General features: G+C 39.6%; 1 pseudogene; it reads left to right on the top strand.

Moving 5' to 3' along the window:
* The first annotated feature begins 5527 nt into the window (after positions 1 to 5527).
* LOC118711040 lies at positions 5528 to 5858 on the top strand (annotated as a pseudogene).
* Positions 5859 to 24161: the final 18303 nt, after the last annotated feature.

Here is a 24161-nt window from a genome sequence, read left to right as displayed (position 1 = left end):
CACACACACACACACACACACACACACACGAGCCCCAGTGCACAAAATTTGTGCACAGAGGGTTCCTCAGCCCAGCCTGCAACCTCTCACAATCTGGGACCCCTTGGGGGATGTCCGACTGACAGTTGGACATCCCTTTTGCAATATGGACTGGTGGCTCCTAACCCTGCCTGCCTGCCTGATCACCCCTAACCACTTTGCCTGCCTCCCTCATCAACCCTAATCACTCACCTACCTGCCTGGTCGCCCCTAACTGCTCCCCTGCTTGCCTGATCATCCTTAACTGCCTCTGCTTTGGCCCCGCTGCCACAACTTCATCCAAAAGGATATCTGGAAGGTCGTTAGGCTGTCTGGTCTAATTATCATATTATGCTAATATTATTATAAATATGTATAATTACACAGGAACTTTATTTGTTTAATAAAATTTTCTCCTTAATTCAGCCTAGCTTTGTCCAGTTTAACAGCACCATGACTCACTTGCCTTCTTTTAACCAGATCTCTCCACCTTTGCACTAACTGAATATCTACTCCCTTAATCATTAAGCCCGTAGGCTAGTGGTCGGCAAACCGCGGCTCAGGAGCCGCATGAGCTCTTTGGCCCCTTCAGTGTGACCCTTCCACAAAATACACAGCCTGGGCAAGTCTATTTTGAAGAAGTGGCGTTAGAAGTTTAAAAAATTTGTCTCTCAAAAGAAATTTGTACTGTTGATATTTGGCTCTGTATACTAATGAGTTTGCTGACCACTGCTGTAGGCCATCAGGTTCTGGTCAGCATCAAACTGTCTTAAGAAAAGGCTTTAGATTTGTTGATTAAGGGAACAGAGATTCCATCAAACTAAAGATAACATTTTAACCTCACTTGTGATTCAGCCCTAGGCCCCATGAAAGCAGACTTACCTTACTGACCACACCCTCATGAAAACAGACAAAATGATGCAAGGCTGACAACAAGATCCTGATCCAATGATCAACTACTATCTACCCTAGTCCCAAACAATTAGTAGAACATGTGATCGCCACTCCCTTAGTCACCATGACTAATGATTTTCTCCCTATACAATCTGTCTCCTACAGGTCATTGGGAAGCCAGGTCTTAGACCACAAACTCACCTATATCTCCAGGCTTAGTGCCAATTGTTTAAGTAAACCTCTATTTTCTTAGCTGCAAATTCCTGTTTATGTTTTATTGGGCTTTGATTCACACAGGCAAACAAACTGTTACAAACACAGGTTGGGCTGCCTACCATGATGAAAGCCAGTACTCATGAGTGAGGTGCTGGTTAAAAGGAAAGAGGTTTATTCAGATGCTGGCAAATTGAGAAGATGGCAGACTCATGTCCAAAAATGATCTTAACATCTTTTGTCAAGCCAGTGACTTTTATAAAGAAAAAGAGGGGACCTAGAGATGTGCAGGCAGTGTTCTAGCTGGTTTCAATAGAGATCTTGGCATCACTATTAAATTTATCTGCGACAGCTGAATTATTGTGATCTATCAGCACCTAATCAGAAACTGGAACGGCTGGTTCCTATAACATACTAAAATAGAGTCTAAAGTAGAAGTTATTAGCAACAATTTCTTTTTTTCTGTTTATATTTTAACATGCTTGTTAGTACATTTATTTTGGTTAGTAAAAGATTATATATTCTTTATTCTCTGTTACAAAAACACTTTAATAGGTAACATACACAGTGCTTTAATAACTTACTTGGTGTTTTATTTTTTTTATTTTTTATTTTTTTTTTTTTAATATATTTTATTGATTTTGTAGAGAGGAAGGGAGAGAGATAGAGAGTTAGAAACATCGATGAGAGAGAGTCATCGATCAGCTGCCTCTTGCACACCCCCTACTGGGGATATGCCCGCAAGCAAGATACATGCCCTTGACCGGAATCGAACCCGGGACCCCTCAGTCCCCAAGCCGACGCTCTATCCATTGAGCCAAACCGGTCCCGGCCTTACTTGGTGTTTTAGAGAGCAATTTAACATAGAAGCCTTGAGATTACAATTTAAATTATGTAATTGAGCAATTCCTTAGTATATTTAATGTAATTAGGATTCACATTTCAAATATGTAACAATTTATAATATTGGGTTTATAAGTTATAGAAGTGTTTGGGAGAGCTTGTTTTCAGTAGACAATTTAAATGCTTTAAAATGGAATATTTTGAATGCACAAAGACAGTTAAAATGATTACAATATTAAGTGTTTAAAGAATCAAAAAGTAATTATTGAAATTTATACATTTAAAATTAGCCTAATAAAATTTATAAATTTAATTTGTCTAAGAAAAAACTGACTTTTGAATTTATAACTTTAATAAAGTAAGTACTTGATTTGAAAGCAAAGGTGATCCCTGTAATAATCTTTTTACAAAATGTTTCCTTGAAGGACACCAAAAACTTATCAACTTTTTATTAGAAATATTAATCTCATCTTTCCATAGAACACATTGCTAGGTTTCCTAATATGTTGTCAGGAAGATGGAGCTTAAGATTCTCTTTTTTGCCCTGCTGTAATGGCTCAGTTGGTTGAACACTGTCCCATGCACCATAAGGTGGCCAGTTTGAATCCTAGTCAGGGTATATACCTGGGTTGCAAGTCCCTGCTTGGGCCATGTACAGAAGGCAACCAATCAATGTTCCTCTCATTTTCCCTCATCTGTCTTTAAAATCAGTAAATATATATATATATATATCTTTTTCTCTTGCTTTGATTTTGGAACTTTACCTTCAATTTTCTTCAAAATCTAATTCTGGTGTTTTTGTTTTGTTTTGTTTTTTTGGTGTGAACGTGAAAACTCATGACTTGCTCTTTTACACCTGAATATAATACAAAAGCATTAGGAGAACAAAAGAAACTCTGAGTATTCCATTTTTAGTGAAATTATAAGACATATTTAATCTGCATATTCCAAAATACATGTAAAATTTTCTAAATCAACTGAGTTTGGTTGAAGCCTTGGGCAAGATAGTCAAGAGGAGAAGCAGAATGAATTTCAAAAGATCCCAGTAGTGGTAGATCTCAGAATGTTTCAGCAACAATATTATCCTAATGGTGGGAGACTCAATCTGAACTACAAATAACTGTGTCCTTCATTCTCAGCCTAGAGTGAAGAAATTGGAATGAATTGGGCTTGCGGTAGAAGCCTTCTTGAAAGGAGGTTGATTAGAGAGCACCATCCACATAGCACTATATTTTTAGGGAACAGTGTGTCTCTGAGGGCCCAGGGGAAAGTGATTTGTGGTTGTTGGTATTCAACACAAAAAATTATTAGGTTAAATTTCCTTTTTTTAAAAAAATATTTTTATTGATTTCAAAGAGGAGAGAGGGAGAGAGAGAGAGAAACATCAATGATCAGAAGGAATCATTGATCAGCGGTCGCCTCCATGCCCCACACGGGGGATCGAGCCCACAACTGGGGCAGGTGCTCTCACCAGGAGCTGAACCGTGACCTCCTGGTTCATAGGTTGATGCTCAATCACTGAGCCATTATGACTGGGCTTGAGTGGCATTTTCAAGATAACATAGAAAGAATGCATGTAAAACAAAGGTTTTAAATGCAATCATGTTCCCCAGCTGGTGTGGCTCAGTGGCTGAATGCCTCCCATATGCACCCTCACAGGGGATTGGGTCGAATTCACAACCTAGGTATGTGCCCTGACAGGGAATTAAACATGTGACCCTTTGGAGTATGAGCCACACTGGCCAGAGTAAAATTATAAAAGTATACTAAATTCATAAATTATACTAAAACTATAAAATTATACTAAGAAAGTAGAGAATGGATGGGAGAAGAAGACGAGAAAAAACATTACATTTATTATTCCTCATTTTAGGTATATCAATCAAACCAGAAAAAATATATGTTTAAAACTGAAATGAAATAAGCATTTGAAATCATGTAATATAAATAGGTGGTCAATTCATTATTTATGAGAGAAATGCAAATTTAAATCATAATACAATGGTACTAATACCCACAAGAATGTTTAGAATGAAAAATTATTGGTGAGGATGGGAAGCAATTGGAACGCTCATTACTTTTGATGGGGTTGTAAATTGCTACAACCACTTTGGTATACTAAACTGCACATAACCATAGTGTGATTCAGCATTTACACGCCTGCCTATCTATCTATCTATCTATCTATCTATCTATCTATCTATCTATCTATCTATCATCCAGTTCTACATCTCTATCTCTATCTCTGTCTCTGTCTCTGTATCTGTCTCTTGTCTATATACAAGAGAAATGCATATGTGTTCACCAAATGCAACATACAAGAATGCTGCCGAAACTGGTTTGGCTCAATGGATAGAGCGTCGGCTTGGAAACTGAAGGATCCCAGGTTCGATTCTGGTCAAGGGCATGTACTTTGGTTGCAGGCATATCCCCAGTAGGGAGTGTGCAAGAGGCAACTGATCGATGACTCTCTCTCATCGATGTTTCTAGCTCTCTATCTCTCTCCCTTCCTCTCTGTACAAAATCAATAAAATATATATTTAAAAAAAAAAAAAAAAGAATGTTCATAGCAGCCCTCTTTAAGCCCAAATCTGAAGACTGCTCAAATATTCATGACCCACCGAATGGATAAATAGTATATCCACACAATGCTACACTGTACAGCAATTAGAATGAATAAACTACGAAAAGACATGACAATGATAATAAATCTCTTAAATGTATAATGTTGGGCCAAGAAGAAAGTCATAAAAAAATACATAAAAATACAAAATATGCAAAGCTAATTTATGACCTCAGAAGGATAATCTTGGTAGAGTTTTGACTGCAAGAGGACAAGCGAGTGGTTTCTGGGATGTTGCTCAGTTTGTCATTCTTGATCTAGAATCTAGATGATGATTTCATGGGTATGTTTTCACTGTGTGAAAATTCATCAAGCTTAGGATTCATCACTTAGGGTTTTATACTTTTCTATATCTATGTTATACCTTATTAAAGTATAACAACAACAACAAAGAAGGAAATTGATTACATAAGTGATGTTGAGAAACCAAAGGTTAGTGAGGCAACTCAGAGATTAGCAACAGCATGAAGCAAACATGCTTCCAAGGCTGAAGGAACAAAGGTGACAGTATTTGAGCCCAGTTAAGAACTTCAGTCAGGCTCTGAGCCCTCTACTCAACAAGGGCTAGAACTTGTCCTCTCATGTCTGGCTGGCTGAGCCCCCTTTTAACAAGAATCCTGCTTAGTCAGTTCAGTGAAAATTTTGTGCCCTGGATATCTGATCAAGTTCCTCCTTCCTCACCCTTGATATCTAATTCATGGGCCTGCCTTTAGTAAAAATCTTGTTAGGCCAGTTTAGCAAGAATTCCCCCTATCCCTGATACCTAATCAAGTTCCTCTTAGTATTTTTCCATTCACTGACCCCTTCATTCTGCTTATAAATCCCCAGCTGTCTTTGCCGTATTGTGAGTTGAGCTCAGCTCTATACCAAGGTCTCTTTTCCCTAATGAAGTAGTTTGAATAAAATCTGTCTTGCTGGGTGGCAAAGTGAGGGATTACCCTGTGCCCAACAAAATGATGCTAAAGGTTATGAGCAGATATACCAACCCAGTGAACCTGTCTGTCTTCCCCCATCTGAACCTGGTACTGTTTCCCATGGGCATGTTCTTTACCAGCTGGTTCATTGTTTATGAGGTCACATCCACTAAGTACACTCAGGACATCTACAAAAAGCTCCTCATCTTTTGGGGGGGCCTCACTCTTCACAGGCTTTGGGGTCTACCTTCCTGCTGCTCTGGATCAGCATCTACATATGAGCTCCCAAGGGTTCCAACCAGACAGCTTCACCAAAACTCTGTCTTTGTCATTTGTTTTACTATTTCTGCAAGTATCCCATCTACTGCTCACAATAAAGGCAGATGTGTGTGTGTGTGGGGGGGGAATCTGCCTTGCTACCTGGTGTATAACTTTCCTTTTATTCTATGTGTAATAGGATAAAGTCATCAGTCTTTCTGGCTCCATCTTGTTCAAGCCTGTCCAGTTTCTATATATGTCAGTTAGCAATTTCTGCTTAGTCCTATATAGATATGTTCATTATTAAAGGAGCCTAACCTATAGCCCAGGAATTCTGAAACAACCCCTCTACTCACAGCTACCTCCCCAAAGGAAAGAATGTACAAAAATAACGACTGTTTATCAAAAGATTTATAGGAACATTGTGACTGGGATCATGGCAATTAAAATTTATTGACCAAAACCAAAAATGTTCCAACCTCCTCCTCAGACCTTTGCTGGCATTCAGATGTCTGCAGCCATCAATTTCCTCTTGACCTCCAAACTCTCTTGTTTCCCCTGACATAAAAGAAGCCTAAATTCTGTACTTTTTCAAGATGGTTCTTTAGAATGCTAGTCCACCATCTTCACTTGTCACTCAACTCATTGGCTGTTGAGCAGTATGAACTTCCACTTGGTTACATGTGGACCGGGGTCATCCTCCAGTAGTTGAAACCATGGCAGTTGCTTGGAGACCCAGAGAAAGGGAAGTCACCGTTGACGTTATTGTAGTAATAGTAAAGGGGAAAATTGTGGTTGCTTCATGCTACTGCTTTTACTAAACTAGAACTACTGTATTCTGGGGGGAAAAAAGTATATATCTACATTTATATCTATGTCGATATCTATATATCTAAATCTACATCTACACTGAGTGCCAGATTGTTATGATCTTAGAACACATAATAATCTGGCCTCTCAGTGTATATGCATATATATATTAGAGGCCTGGTGCATAAATTCATGATGGGTGGGGTCTGGCCAGTCTGGCCAGGGGGAGGGGACATGGGACAGCTTGCCTGCTGGTTGAACTCCTGGTTGAGGGGACAATTTGCATATTAGCCTTTTATTATATAGGATATACACTGAGTGGCCAGATTATTATGCATTCAGAGATCATAATAATCTAGCCACTCAGTGAATATCTATATTGATATACATATAGATATACAAAAATCATGTTTAATAATTAAATATTAAAAGTTTTCTATTTGAGCCGAAACCAGTTTGGCTCAGTGGTAGAGCATCGGTCTGCAGACTGAAAGGTCCCAGGTTCGATTCCGGTCAAGGGCATGTACATTGGTTGCGGGCACATTCCCGGTAGGGGGTGTGCAAGAGGCAGCTGGTTGATGTTTCTCTCTCATCAATGTTTCTAACTCTCTATCTCTCTCCCTTCCTCCTCTCTGTAAAATATCAATAATAAATAAATAAACAAACAAACAAATAAATAAAGTTGCCAAAAAAAAAAAGTTTTCCATTTGAAATCAAGACAAAACCAAAAAACATACTATTAGTTCTTTTATTAAATACTAGCCATTCTAGCCAGTGAAATGGGCAATGAAAAGAAGTCAAAGGCATAAGGATAGAAGAAGGTAGAGTATTATTGTTATTTGAAGATAATCTACTTGTGTGTACGAAAATTTTAAATTTACAGAAAAAATACGAGGATGAATAAAAGGCTTATCAATATTGGTAAATACAAAATCAATAACCAAAATTAGTTGTATTTCTATATAATAACAAAAATCAGAAAACAAAATTTGAAAAAAAGATGCTATTAATATAAAAGTATCAAAAGATATTGTGAGCCTGGCTGGTGTGGTTCAGTGGTTGGGTGTTGACCTATGAACTGAGAGGTCACCATTCAATTCCTGGTTTGGGCACATGCCTAGGTAGCAGGCTTGATTGATCCCCAGTAGGGGGCGTGCAGGAAGATGATCAATGATTCTCTCTCATCATTGATGTTTCTATCTCTCCTTCCTTCCTTTTTGAAATCAATAAAAATACATTATTAAGCCAAAACCGGTTTGGCTCAGTGGACAGAAAGGTCCCGGTTCTATTCCCATCAGGGGCATGTGCCTTGGTTTCAGGAACATCCCCAGTGGGGGGTGTGCAGGAGGCAGGTGATCAATGTTTCTCATCGATGTTTCTAACTCTCTATCTCTCTCCCTTCCTCTCTGTAAAAAATCAATAATAATAATAAAAAAAAGATATGCTGAGCCTAGGAAAAAAATTCCATTGGAGCAGTTGTAAAACTTTATTGAGCCGAAACTGGTTTGGCTTAGTGGATAGAGCATCAGCCTGCAGACTGAAAGGTCCCAGGTTCGATTCTGGTCAAGGGCATGTACCTTTGTGTACCTGGGTGTGGGCACATCCCCAGTAAAGGATGTGCAGGAGGCAGCTGATCAATGTTTCTCTCTCATCGATGTTTCTAACTTTCTATCCCTCTCTCTTCTTCTCTGTAAAAAATCAATAAAATATATATTTTAAAAAAACTTTGAGGGGCATTTAAAAACCTATTTGAATGATGAGATGTGTCATGTTTATGACTTAAAATACTTAATATTGTAAAAACATCTATTTTTTTCCCCAATTGATCTATAGATTTAATGTAATGTGTGTATATATTGACAATTTGATTCTAAGCTTTATCTAAACATGGAAAGGCTAAGAATAGTTAAATCTATTTGAAAGAAGAAAAAAGTGGACAGTCTTATTCTATCACTAGATATCATTACTTACTATAAAACTATATTCATTATGATAGTGGTACTATTGAAAAGTTAGAGAACTTAATGACATAGTGTCAGCACACAGGAATTTTATTTTCTTCATATAATTTTCTCCTTAATTCACACTAGCCTTGTCTAGTCTACTACTACTGTGACACACTTGTCTATTTTCAACCTGTATATATTTCATGTTCACTCCTTTATCATTAATGCCTTAGGCACCAGGTCTGGTCAGCCCAAAACTGTTAAAAATAAAGCCTCAGGTCTATCGACCATGAAAACATAATTTTGTCCAAATGGCAGATAACATCTCGACCTCAGTTATGTTTCAGCCCTAGACCTATGAAGGTGGAACAACCTTACCAGCCACATCCTTACAAAAACTAGACAGCACAATGCCTTGTCTGACATCAGGACTAAATGCAATGATCAACTACTCCCTGCCTTAGCCTGGACTAATCAGCAGAGCCCACAATCCCATCTCCCATAGCAACCATGATTAATGATTTTCTCTTTATATAATCTATCTGCCGGAGACCAGGGTCTTTGGGCAAATTCCCTAAATAAACCCTTACTTTTTTTGTTGTAAACTTCTGTTCACTTCATATTGGGTTTTGGTGCTGCAGGCAAATGAACCCTAGTTTGGTAACAATAGACTAGAAAGCCCATAAGCAGATTCCTGCCTATATCAACACTTGATTTATGAGAAAGTTTGCATTGCAACTGTTCCATTTAATAAATAGTACTGAATCAATTGAATATCTATAAAAAATAAAATAAAATTGAACTCCTACATGGCACCATACCAAAATTTAATTGTAGATGAATTATCGACCAAAATATGACAAGCAAAATGGAAAGCTTTTAGAAGGTAACATAAAAGTAAAATTTTATGAGCTCAGCATTTGGAAAGCTTTTTTTTAAACAGGAAACACTAACCATAAATGTTAAAATTGATAAATTAAGCTACATTAAAATGAAGGCATCTGTTCATAAAAACACTATAAAATAGTAAAAAATAGACATAGAATTAGATAAAATATTTGAAAATATAATTAACAAAGAAATTATATGTAGAAGATATAATGGCCTTCTGCAAATTATTAAAGCAAAAAACAATCTAGTAAAAAAAAAAAGGATTAAATATTTGGACAGTTTCTTTATGAAGAAGAAATATAAATGACCGGTGAACATATGAAAATATGCTATCTCATTATTAATCAGAAAAATAAAAATTAAAACTACAAGGTGACCCACTAGATTGATAAAAATTGAAAATCTTTCAATAACATGTTGGATGAGATTGTATAATAGAGTGATGGGAACTTTCATACATTATTGATGGGAATGTAAATTTGGAATAAGCACTTTGGAAAACAATTTTGCACTACCTAGTCAAGTTGAAGATGTATATAACTTTTGACCCAGCAATTTTACCCTTGCATATATACCCTAGAGAAGTGTGTGCACATGTGTATGAGTATTCATGGATGACAAAGTACATAATTGTATAATTCATAATAGTCCCAAACTGGAAACAGCCCAAAAGTCTGTCAATTGAGTATTCACACAATGAAAATGAATGATAGCTACAGGGAATGTGGGTGAATCTTATATACATAATGCTGAGCCAAAAAAAAAAAAAAAGCGCAATGCAGAGGATTATAAAGAATTTACAAAAACAGTTAACCATAAGCCATGGATTTTTGGTATGGCTACTGTGGTAGGCACAATAATGGCCCCTGAAGACATCCTAACTCTAATCCCAGACTTTGTGAATATGTTACTTTATATGGCAAAAGGAATTTCGCAGGTGTTATTGAGGTTAAAGATTTTGAGGTGGGGGAGCTTATCCTGGATTATCCAAGTGGACTCAAAGTAACACCAGGGTTCTTTGAAGCAAGCATTAAGAGTCAGATAAGGAAATGTGACAATGGAAGGAGGATCAGAGAGATGCCACATTGCTCTTTTTGAAGACAGAGGAAAGTAGCCATAGCCAAGGAATTTGGGAGCCTCCAGAGTCTAGAAGCTGGAAAAACAAAGCCAGGAAATGGATTGGCCTTCAGAAATAAACATAACCTTATGGACACCTTGATTTTAGCCCAAGATTTGCCTTTAGCTTATAAATTACAGTACCCTAAGATAATACCTATGTATTGTTCCAGACCCCCAAGGTTGTGCTAATTTGTTCCAGCAGCCATAGGATACTAATGCAGGTGCATAGGTGGTAAAATGAAAAAGTAAGGACATGATTGCCGTAAGTCATGATCAGGGTCACCTCTGAGGAGGGGTTGAGAGGGTGATGTGAACAGGAAAGGTCCCTTGGAAGGTTGGGGGGACTTTGGCAATGTTGTCTTTCTTGACTTGAGGTGTAGTTACATGGGGCTTTGCTTTCTAACTATTGTTGATAATTTATACATTTATATTTTGTGTCCATTTACGAACACAATTTTTTTCCCAAAGGGGAAAACGTTTTCTCTATCTTTAACAGGGAGAAAAAAGATGACTTCTGAAAATTTTGAGGATGCTTCCCATGGGACTGCTGGGAAGACAGGCATTATCATTCCACTCCTAGGTCAGTGGTTGGGAAACTCATTAGTCAACAGAGCCAAGTATTAACAGTACAATGATTGAAATTTCTTTGGAGAGCCAAATTTTTTAAACTTAAATTTCTCCCATCCAAGTACTAACCAGGTCCGACCCTGCTTAGCTTCTGAGATCAGACGAGATCGGGCGTGTTCAGGGTGGTATGGCCGTAGACTAAACTTAAATTTCTTATAACACCACTTCTTCAAAATAGACTTGCCCAGGCCATGGTATTTTGTGGAAGAGCTACACTCAAGGGGCCAAAGAGCCACATGTGGCTTGCGAGCCACAGTTTGCCAACCACGGTCCTAGATGAAAGGAACAGTGGAGGATGGTAATTTACCCAAGTGGGTTTCTCAGTTACCTAATGACTGCTCAGTGCTTCTTATTCTGTAAACCCTCTGGCCAACATTTCAGCAGAAATTGGTTGATGCTACCACCTGGCTGAACATAGCTCAGATGGCACTACTCACAATTTTTTGAACAGTTGTTTTGGCTGGTCCTTGGGATTGCTACCCATTTTCTGTTTAAATAGACTCCACTTTGCTAATTGCTTAGATTACATAATGGTCTGCATCAGTAGTTAAGATTCATTCATTCATTTCAATAATCTCTCCTTTAGTAACCTCTCTGTTCAAGGTACCCACTAGGCTCTGGGATTGAGAGACAAGTAGTCCTTTTCTCACGAAAACTCATAAGTCATAGGGGGATGTGTTATGAGTAGAAAAATGACCACGTGGAAATATCCACATGAGCAATACCTTATGCTTATAGGAACACAGAGAAAGAAGTGCCAAATGTTACCAGGAAGTCTAAAAAAAAAAGAAGAAGACTTCCTATAGAAGATAATTGGAATTAAACAGTCAACGTGGCTTGACTTACTAAGAAAGAAGGTATTTTAGGCAAAAGGAGAGCTTGTGGTGAGTGGGGTATGAAAGAGCATGGTCTATTCAGGGTCTGCTTTAACTCTGTTAGCTAGATACCATTGAGAGGCCTAGAGGAGGCTGCAGAAAGCAGACACAAAGTACAGGCAACAAGTTAGAAATGTAGGTGTCAGTGCCAAGGCACTAGACACCAGGGAATACTGGTTAGAAGGAGAAGCTAGCCAAAAACCGGTTTGGCTCAGTCGTAGAGCGTCGGTCTGTGGACTGAAAGGTCCCAGGTTCAATTCTGGTCAAGGGCATGTACATTAGTTGCGGGCACATCCCCAGTAGGGGGTGTGCAAGAGGCAGCTGGTCGATGTTTGTCTCTCATCGTCGTTTCTAGCTCTCTATCCCTCTCTCCTCCTCTCTGTAAAAAATCAATAAAATATATTAAAAAAAAAAAAAAAAAAAAAAAAGAAGAAGAAGGAGAAGCTAGAAGCTAGTTACACGAATCTAAAGTCAACAGGAAAGATGTAAGACCCACCAGTCCTATTGGCTTAGGGCTTCACTCTTATGACTTCATTAAACATCGTTTTTCTTCTTGTGACCCTATCTCCAAATACAGTCACACTGAGGGTTAAGGCTCCAACATATGAATTAGTTTGTGTGTGGCAGGAGGACACAGTTTGACTAATAGTGCATACTGAATAACCATGATCTGGTTCCTGCTTGCATCTCCAATCCTATATCTTATCTCCCCTTCTCTGTCACCACAATATACTCCACAGGGACATTTAAGGCATTCTCGAAAGCCCTCACCACAAAGATGTGTTTGAATCTATTCAATTCATGTTCCAACCCAGTGGTAGATTCTGATACCTTGAAGGTCAACACTTGAAGGCCAACCTGTCCTCAAACACAGACTGAAACCATGTGGTACTTTCTGTCCTTGGCAGCTATTCCTGCTAAAGAACAACTGAGCCAGGCCATGCCTGGCCAACGGAAGTGTCTCCTGGGAATAACAAATAATTTCGACAGTGCCCTGTATCCCAGTAGGGATTACAAATCAAGAGCCATTAATATATCTGTGTACTCTGACCCACTTGGGTGATTCCATAACTGGCATTTTGTCTCAGAAAAAATAATTTAAAAGAAATAAGAAGAAAGAACTAAATTTATACAGCACATAATTTGAAATTGCAAATATATAAAAAAAAGTATTAAACTATAAATACCCTAAATTTTAGGGAATAGTGAAATACTTAAAAATTTTTAAATATCATATTTTATTTAGAACTTTTGAATCTACATCTTAGGTAAAATGAGCCTATTCCTTTCATTTATTGCTTTGTCCTTACTATTTTGGAATTATGATTACAATAGTTTCATAAAATAAAAATAAAATAACAAACAAACAAAAACATTTTGGTCTCAAAACAACAGATGAGAGATTCAAAGAAACTAGGGTTAATTTAATAAGCGAGTGGGAGAACAGAATTTAAATCCAGATTTGTCTGAATTAAAATCTTATGCACTTTCCCCTTTCAAAAGCTACCTTTTCAAACTTATAAATGAATATAAAAAAACAAATAAAAAGCAAAAACTAAAACAGAAATAATCTAATCATATAAAGGTAGCATGATTATAAGAGAAATTTTAATTTTATATTTTTATTTCTAATTTATTCAATACTTTTTCTTAAAAATGCCTAACAGTCTGGATGCTCACACATAACACTAACAATGATGTCCATTCACTGCTGGAAACATGCCAAGTTCAATGTGTACTTTCCTCCACTGCATTTGTATTTGAATTCACATACCAATCAGTGACCAAGAGCAACAAGTTAGGAGCATTATTGTCAAAGCACAGATCCTCTTCTGGAGACAAACCAGACTACAGCTCTAAGTTCTATCATGCAAACTTCCAACACAGAAAGCCTTTTGGGATTGCTTTTTCCACGTCAAGTCAAGGAGGGGAGGATTACTCACCCCACTGCAGGCCAGCAAACATCTTCAACAGATTATTTGGAAAATTTTCCCACACAAAGTCAACCTATACACCACCAGCCAGCCCTAGGCAGATCCACTAAGGGCCAGGCCCCCTTTCTGGTAACTTGGCTACCTGGTATTTTCTATTTCTGGGTCCAAGTGCTGTTGAGAAGGCTAAAGGCTAATCCTTCCTATAACACTTTAAGTTGAATTTTCCCAACATTTAGAGCCTTCCCAGAGAAGTAGAACCAAACTGTATAACTGTGTTGTTAACCTAAAGCAGGGGTCGGCAAACTGTGGCTTGTGAGCCACATGCGGTTCTTTGGCCCCTTGAGTTTTTAGCAAAGGCAGCTTAGGAGTACTCTAATTAAGTTAATAACAATGAATCTACCTATATAGTTTAAGTTTTAAAAAATTTGACTCTCGAAATTTCAATTGTACTGTTGATATTTGGCTCTGTTGACTAATGAGTTTGCTGACCACTGACCAAAAGCATAATAACCCCTATTTTTTTTTTATAGTTTCAAACCATATTTATTGGATGCATGCCAGGCACTGATGATGTAAAATTTATTTATTATTATTATTATTATTTTTTAAATCTTTATTGTTCATATTATTACAGATGTTCTTCTCTCCCCCCCCCCCCCCCCCCCGCCCTGCCCTCCATTGCTCCCCTCCACCAGGTTCCCACCCCATCCTCTGGCCTTTCCTGCCCCCATCATTGTCCTCATCCATAGGTGCACAGTTTATGTTCAGTCTCTTCCCACACACCCTTCTCCCCTTTTCCCCGAGAATCGTCAGTTCACTCCCCTTCCATACCTCTGATTCTATTATATTCACCAGTTAATATTGTTCATCAGATTTTTTTTAATTCCCTTGGCTTTTAGATTCACTTGTTGATAGTTACATATTTGTTGATCATAATTTTTATCTATATCTTCTTCCTCTTCCTAAAGAACCCCTTTCAGCAATTCATATAATTCTGGTTTGGTGGTGATGAACTCCTTTAGCTTTTTTTTTAAATTGGTGAAGCTCTTTATCTGGCCTTCGATTCTGAGTGATAGCTTTGCTGGGTAGATTTCTTTTGGCTGTAGGTTCTTGCTATTCATCACGTTGAATATTTCTTGCCATTCCCATCTGGCCTGCATGGTTTCTGTTGAGAAATCAGCTGACAATCGTATGGGTGCTCCTTTATAGGTAACTACCTGCTTTGCTCTTGCTGCTTTTAATATTCTCTCTTTGTCTTTTGCTCTTGGAATTTTAAGTATGATTTGTCTTGGTGTGGTCTTGTTTGGATTCCTTTTGTTTGGAGTTCTGTGCACTTTCTGGACTTGTAAGTCTAATTCTTTCACCAGGTGGGGGAAGTTTTCTGTCACTATTTCTTTCAGTATGTTTTCGATATCTTGCTCTCTCTCATCTTCTGGGACCCCCATAATTCTGATGTTGGTTCGCTTGAAGTTGTCCTAAAAACAGAATGGAAGATTGCAAGAATCAAGTCAAAGATTTGGAACATAAAGAGCCAGAAGACACTCCTCCACAGAAGCTAGAAGGCAAGAGAATCCAGAAAGTTGAAGATAATGTAAGAAACCTCTGGGACAACTTCAAGCGAACCAACATCAGAATTATGGGGGTCCCAGAAGATGAGAGAGAGCAAGATATCGAAAACATACTGAAAGAAATAGTGACAGAAAACTTCCCCACCTGGTGAAAGAATTAGACTTACAAGTCCAGGAAGTGCACAGAACTCCAAACAAAAGGAATCCAAACAAGACCACACCAAGACAAATCATAATTAAAATTCCAAGAGCAAAAGACAAAGAGAGAATATTAAAAGCAGCAAGAGCAAAGCAGGTAGTTACCTATAAAGGAGCACCCATACGATTGTCAGCTGATTTCTCAACAGAAACCATGCAGGCCAGATGGGGATGGCAAGAAACATTCAAGGTGATGAATAGCAAGAACCTACAGCCAAAAATAATCTACCCAGCAAAGCTATCACTCAGAATCGAAGGCCAGATAAAGAGCTTCACCAATTTAAAAAAAAGCTAAAGGAGTTCATCACCACCAAACCAGAATTATATGAATTGCTGAAAGGGGTTCTTTAGGAAGAGGAAGAAGATATAGATAAAAATTATGATCAACAAATACGTAACTATCAACAAGTGAATCTAAAAGCCAAGGGAATTAAAAAAAAATCTGATGAACAATATTAACTGGTGAATATAATAGAATCAGAGGTATGGAAGGGGAGTGAACTGACGATTCTCGGGGAAAAGGGGAGAAGGGGGTGTGGGAAGAGACTGAACATAAACTGTGTACCTATGGATGAGGACAATGATGGGGGCGGGAAAGGCCAGAGGGTGGGGTGGGAACCTGGTGGAGGGGAGCAATGGTGGTGGTGGGGGGAAAATGAGAAACAGTTGTAATAGTATGAACAATAAAGATTTATTTAAAAAAAAAAAGAAATTTACCAGGTGTACAGGTTAATAATGCAGATTTTGTAATCAAAGAAAACATAATAATTTCAAGAGAAACATCAAAAGTGCTTTATTCAAAATAATGTCCATCGCCAGCTACACATTTCCCATATCTTTCAGGTAATCTGTGGAATATGTCTCAATAGAACTTTTCTTGTTTTGAGGCAAACCATTCAGAGACCCAATTTTCCACTCCTTCGTACGTTTTGAAATGCTGCTCAGAAAGTACATGTGCCATCAATTGGAACAAGTGGTAATCTGAAGAAGCAAGTTCTGGTGAATACAGTGGATGGGTTAATGCTTTGCAGGTAAGATCTTTTAACATCTCTTTTTACTGGTTTTGAAGTGTGTGATGATGCAGCATCATGAAGCAAAATTACTTTATTGTGTCTTCTGGAATATTCTGGTGGTTTCATGATCAAAACGTGGTTCAAATTGATTATTTGTTGTCTGTAGCAATCAGTATTAACTGTTTCACCTGGTTTTGGAAACTCATACTATACCACACCTTGCTGATCCCATCAAATGCAGAGCATTCTTCTTTTCGAAGCGATTTGGCCTTGCAGTCGATGATGTTGATAGCTGATCTGGATCAACCCATGATTTTGTGCATTTGGGATTCTCAAAATAAATCTACTTTCATCATCAGTCACAATTCAATACAAAAAAAGACTTTCATGCTGCTGAAGCAACATTTTACTGATGACTTTTCAGTTTTCCATTTGTCTTTTGTTCAGTTGATGATGTACCCATTTTCCTTCCTTTAAAATCTTTTCCACTGCTTGTAAACGGTTGGAAATTGTTTGCTGTGCAACACTTAATCTTTCTGCAAGTTTTTAAAAAGTATATTTTATTGATTTCTCACAGAGAGGAAGGAAGAGGGACAGAGAGCCAGAAACATTGATCAGCCGCCTCCTGCACACCCCCACCGGGGATGCGCCTGCACCCAAGGCACATGCCCCTGATGGGAACCGAACCCAGGACCCTTTAGTCTGCAGGCTGACACTCTATCCACTGAGCCAAACAGGCTAGGGTTGGTCTTCAAACTTTTTTGGGTTACCTGGATGTTCTTTGTCTTTCACATCGAAATCATCACTTTAAAGCATTTAAACCAGCCTTCACAAGTATCTTGAGATGGAGCATGTTAACCAAAGTATTCAGTAGCACTTTTCTTCAAAAAGTAATGAATTAAAACTTCACACAAATGTACTTTTTTTTTACACAAAATTTGACATTTTTAAGTGTAAAAATATCTATGCTGTTAACACCTTCAGCAAATTTGACATATGAAGTTCTGAAACTTGTTGTCAACACAACAATAACAAATCGCATATATGTCAACATGTGTAACTCCATCTATTGAACAAAACCTGCATTATTTGAGAAGGCAGGGCTAATTCCAATGTAACCCTGATATTTGGGGGATAGTAATCTGTATCCATGTCAGCAATCTCAGTGTACAATCTTGATAACCTATAATTAAGTCACTACCTCTTTCCCAGATATTGGTCTTGCAGAACCAGTTACAGAGACTATTGGGCTGTGGACAGTGCACTGCCCAGAAGGAGGGTTATTAATGCTGACGCCAGGCCAGACCATCAGATATGACCTGAAGACCCCAAACACCTGGGGGACTTCTTGCAAGGCCCGAGAAAAGGACCGGAAGCATAAACCATGTTTGCGGGGGGACAAGGACCACAGGGAGATATAAGGGAGGGCCCCAGGCATGTTCCTTCACTCAGATTTGGAAAGTTGTTCCCTGAGTCCGCTGGTGCATTAAATAGTGTCCCTCCTTTTTTTCCCTCAGAAGTGCCCTTGGTTTTCTTTGGTCTTCTGCAACAATTAACCGATACATCTGGTAATTAAGTTTTGCTTCACAGATAAGGGACTGCTTCTTGGGCCCAATCTGATTACTAACAGTACTAATATAGAAGAAAGGAAAACAATAAATAACTGAGTAAGCCCGATGTGATTTGCACACATGTAAGCTAACATGAAAGTGACTACAAAGACTATAAAATTCACACAATCTTGCACAGTTAAGTAGGAAAAAAAAACACAAAACACAATGAAAATGTCTTTTATCTCCTTAGGAGATAAATGGATATGCTGGTGATTGTCTCCTCTATACCACCTGAGAGATTACTGAATTAATTTTGGAGGTGTGGTTGACAAAAGGCTCTAATTGGATTTCTGCTCGCTCTCTCTCTCTCTCTCTCTCTCTCTCTCTCTCTCTCTCTCTCTCTCTCTCCCCCCCCCCCCCCCAAGTACAATAGTTGTTGCAAATTGCTTGACATATAGGCTTACTAGAGTCTGCAAACTGCTGTTTAACTGCCTGTTTCCCTATTATACTCGCCAATGAATTTTCTTAGCTTCCTGCTAATCTGCCTGAGCCAGGAAGCCAAGTTAAGACCAGGCATTCAGAAGGAAGTAGGCAAAAAATGTCAGCACTCTTCCACTCCTTCCTCAAAATTCAGAGGTAGCTGTTTTTATCTCCCTCTTAACTGCCAATATTGAAACCACCAACCCTGCAAGTACAATTGATCAAGGTTTGATCATTATACAACTTTCTTAGGGTGGCAGTAACAATCAGTCCACCATCTTGATCAAGGTTTGATCATTGTACAACTTTCTTAGGGTGGCAGTAACAATCAGTCCACCATCTTGTCCCCACAGTCCAGGTGTGAATGTAGCTGGGAAAGGAAGTCAGCCAACCCTGAAATAGAAAATTCCACATACCTGCCTTTTTCAGAAGCTCGCCTTTTTCAAAAATCCCACCCACTTTGTCCCCAGTTTATAAAACTAGTCAAGCAGAGGCAGCCTCCAATCCAGTTTAGAGGACCTTCCTTTCCTCAGTGCTGTCTCCTTTGTGCTCAAGCATAAACTTAATAAAAATCTGTCTGGAGATTTCTCTGTGGTTTCCTCTTGATTTCTTTGTTGGGAAACTCAAGATCCCCAATGCCAGTGAAAGGGTTAGCTAGCTAGCTTAATTAGGCAGTCTTAGGAAGTTTTAGGAATGAAAATGGTCCATGGGAAAAAATACATAATGGAGACCTGAAGGCACCAGGGTGTTTATCTTACTTGTACAGAGCATAAAGAAATGCCACAAGCAAATGGATATATATCTGGCCTGTTCAATTAAGACAGCCATAAACCGAGGACAGAACAGGGGAATCTCTGGCCTGAGCAATTAAAGTGACCATAAATTAGGCCAAAAGAACTCCTGACCTGACTTGCTGGGGGAACCATAAGATAAGGCTTTCACTGCCAGCACAACTGGGAGAAAGGTATAAGGTAAATCAAAAGTGACTCCAATAAACAAACAAACAAACAAATAAAGTTACCCCAACCAACAAGATAAGGGGAAGAAAAAATGGGGGACACCATGTAAGCTTTGAGCTTTGAAAACTAACTCTATGTAGCAAAATGACCAATAAGACAGGGTTGGGTTTAGAGAAAGAACTGCAGCCTATTGTCTGCCTCAAAACAAAGAAAGCAGTGGTCACCCTTCTCAAGGGCCCCTCTGTCCATCCAGGAAGGACAGAGTCTTAGGCTTAGCGTTTAGAATTAGGTTTTAGAGGTAATGTCTGCTTCTAATAAAGTTTCTGTACTTTTCACCTATCACCTTTTGGCCATGGCCTCATTCTTTGAATCCATCGGGACAAGAACCTGGGGAAACAGATCACCCTACTCAATAAATCAACCCAAATCACCAGTAGCACTATTACTGCTCAACACAAGCTACCTGACCCAGCTTTTAGCCTTCTCTTTGCTCCATATAAGGGAAAGAAGCTGGCTTACCCAATCAGCAATACCCAATATAACTTCCTTGTTCCTGTTCACCTTGGTCTATTATATAAAAAAAATATCTTACTTGGTACAATTCTTCCCAACTTCTATCTGCTACTACTATTGTATATTGGGTGCTGCCCAATTCATGAATCCCTCCTGCTCTCTATGGCTGCAGCCATCTTGGTTGGGGTTAATTTGCATACTCGCTCTGATTTGCTGGTGGGCGTGGCTGGTGGGCATGGCAGAGGTGTAGTCAATTTGCATATTACTTTTTATTAGATAAGATATCCTGTCTAATAAAAGAGTGATGGCCAATTTGCAATTATATAGGATATCTTATATAATAAAAGAGTGATATGCAAATTAACTGTCACTCCATGACACAATGGCAGCACCCATAGCCACAGATGGTGGCACCCAGTCCTCTGCCCCGCTGGAGTTCCCCAGTCCTGAGCAGCAAGAGCGGCCTGACCCTTTCTAAAAAACAAAACCAAATTCACTCCCCATAGAGTGATAACCCACACACACACACCTACAGCCTCAGGGTCTCAGCCTTGAAAGCACCTAGGCCTCCACATAATGATCTCCTCCCAGTGGCAGCCTTGGGTCTCAGCCCGGAACATTGTGCATCCCCATGGAGTAATCCCCCCCCCCCCCCCCCCACACACACCTGCAGCCTCAGGGTCTCAGCCTCAGAAGTGCCTATGCGCCCCCCCCCCCCCCCCCCGAGTGATCACACACACACACACACCTGCAGCCTCAGGGTCTCAGCCTCAGATGTGCCTATGCCCCCCCAGAGTGATCACACACACACACACACACACACACACACACACACACACACACGTTGGGAGCCAGCAGAGTTGAGGCAAGCAACTCAGTCTTAAGGAAACAGAATTAAGTTCCTTCTAGCAGAAGTTATGCGGTGCCCTGAGGGCTTGGCCAGAAGATAAGAATAACCTGGGGCTTAGCATCTCCTGCCTCTTCCCCTTCCTGATCCTCCCCTCTAGATAGCCCAGCCTTGGAATGTTGCACCTTGGAATGTTAACATCTTTGCAACTTCCCCTTCCTGATCCTCCCCCATGGACACTGCCAGGGACCCCTCTGCATGGGCGGCCCTGCCCCCCTTTGTCTCTGCTGTATAAATACAGCCATTTCAGAGAATAAAACTGAGGCTTGATCAGAACCTTGTCTTGCCTTCATTCTTTCGCGTTCCTTGTTTGTTTCATTCTCTTAGGTGGTTCCTGCGTGCCCCCGTTGTTGTCCCGCGGGTCGGGACACACACACACACACCTGCAGCATTAGGGCCTCAAAAGAACCCATGCCCCCACGGAGTAATCCCCTCCCAGCAGCAGCCTCCAGGTCTCAGCCTTGGAACATTGTGCATCCCCATGGAGTGATTCCCTACACACACACACACACACCTATAGCCTTGGGGTCTCAGCCTCAGAAGTGCCTGCGACCTGGGTGAGTGATCCTGTCCCACTGGCAGCCTAGGGGAGTCCACCTTGGAATTTCCCTGGCCCCCAGCTGAGTGATAGGAGAGGAGGGGGTGTGTGTGGGGGTGTATCTGGGCGATGATGCCCAAGAAACCTCTCCCATTTGGTAGAAACTTCTGACTGGGTTTTGTTTAAAATCTTTATAATCAAAAAGGAAATGTCTGAGGTAGGGTTTCACCTCGGAAGTAACTTACAGCTTATTTCTGAAGGCAAATGGCGACATTGCAGTTACATTACTGGAAAGTAACCCATGATCCAAAGGTCGGGCTCTGCAGCGGCAGCGGCAGTGGCGGGTGCTCCCTGCCCTGGTTACTCAGCACCTCGGGCAGGACCTGACCCCACCCAGGAAGGCCTTTTCCCCTACAGTTTTCACCCAGGCAGGAGGTTTTGTAGACATGAATAAGAAGTGCCCATGCGCAAGTCCTGAAGATGCCTGGCTGCCAGAAATGACAAACAAACCAGGAAAAGAGCAAAACCAGAAACACCACTGATCCCAACTGAAGTCATCTTTTTCTTCAGGTGACGGTGTGTTTCCCTCTTCTTCATCTTCTGGAAGTGAAAACAGATTCAAGTACTGATGATTCTACAATAGAAGAGTTAAGAGAAAGAGAGGACAGAAAAGGAATAAAAGGAGAAAAGAAAGGACAAAAGATGAAACATCAAGAAAAAGAAAGAGAAGGAAAAAAGGAAGAAACAACCATATAATATCACATTTCCAAGGTCTCATAAAATTCCTGTTTAAGTTTATTTTATGACACTTTTAGTTTGGGCTTACATTTTTACTGGTTTGTCAAGACCACAGCAGGTACACTGCCCAATATGTTTTAAAAAATATATATTATATTATATTATAATATATTATATTATATTATATTATATTATATTATGTTATGTTATGTTATGTTATATTTATTTATTTATTTATTTATTTATTTTTTACAGAGAGGAAGGGAGAGGGATAGAGAGTTAGAAACATTAAAGAGAAAGAAACATTGATCAGCTAATTCCTGCACACTCCCCTTTGGGTATGTACCCGCAACCAAGGTACATGCCCTTGACCGGAATCAAACCTGGGACCCTTAAGTCCACAGGCTGACGCTCTGTCCACTGATCCTAACAGGTTAGGGTTGTCCAATATGTTAAAAAAAAAAAAAAAAAAAAAACACAAAAATCCCTATATAATAAAGAGGGAATATGCAGGGGAGAGCATTTGGGGGCGACCAGGCTGGCAGGGAAAGGCAGTTGGGGACAATTAGGCTGGCAGGGGAGCAGTTAGGCGTTGATCAGTCTGGCAGGGGAGTAGTTAGGGGGTGATCAGGCTGATAGGCAGAAGTGGTTAGGGGCAATCAGGCAGAAAGCAGTTGTGAGCCAACAGTCACAGATTATGAGAGGGATGTCCCCCAAGGGGTCCCAGATTGGAGAGGGTGCAGTAATGGTTAACAGTTATGTCCTAGGCCATTATCTTTACTGACAAGGTCAACCTTTACCTTAACTGAACCTATCTGTCTTTTTGCATCTATGATAGCATATACTTGAAATGTCTGGGTAACTTGTAACTTCCCTTTTTCTGGATTCCTGGGGGTCCTTCATTGTTATTATCATGTTAATTGTTGACTGTTGACTATCTTGTACCCACCTAAGTATGTGTCCCACCTCTCTGGATTTCATGTAATCCTCCTATGTCCATTCCTTTGACTGCAATGTATAAAAGTAGATGAAAGCCTGACATTCTCATTATCTCAATCCCTTGAGGTTCTACTTCCAGGCATTTGTCAACAGTTTGGCTCAAATAAACTCTGTTGTCCAACAATCACCACTCCCTATTTCTAAAACTTTTACAACAACCCAAAGAGGAACTCTGTACCCATTAACCAATAACTCCTTATTCCCTATTCCCCCAGCCCTGAATAACCTCTAACCTATTTTCTATTTCTATAAATTTGACTATTCTAGATATATTTCACATAAGTATAATCTTACCCAATAAAAAGAGAAACATGCAAATTACCATTACTCTATTATGCCCACAGCCAATCAGAGTGAGTATGCAAATCAACACAACAAAGATGGAGGTTAATTTGCATATGCAGGCACAGAGCTGAGTGAAGCCTGCTATGAGGAGAAGGGGCAGGTGAGGGAGCTACTGGAGTGGTGCTCCAGACAGAAGTGAGGATGTGCCAGATCCAGGCAGCTTGGGAGTGGAGACATGTTGGCTATTGGGGAACGGGAACTTGCTGGCTTCTGGGTGGCTTGGAGTGAAGCCAGGGACCTATTCTTGCACAAATATCATGCAACGAGCCTCTAGTCATATATGTTCCCTTTGCTGTCTGGCTTATTTCAGTCAGCTTAATGTTTTCAAAGTTGCAATAAGCCTTTTTCTTTTACATTTTTACTTTTTTTTAAAATGTGAGGGAAA

The sequence above is a fragment of the Pipistrellus kuhlii genome, unplaced genomic scaffold, assembly GCF_014108245.1.
Source record: "Pipistrellus kuhlii isolate mPipKuh1 unplaced genomic scaffold, mPipKuh1.p scaffold_m20_p_10, whole genome shotgun sequence".
Lineage (NCBI taxonomy): Eukaryota > Metazoa > Chordata > Mammalia > Chiroptera > Vespertilionidae > Pipistrellus > Pipistrellus kuhlii.
The sequence above is the reverse complement of the archived record's forward strand: the minus strand, read 5'-3'. Positions and strand labels throughout refer to the sequence as shown.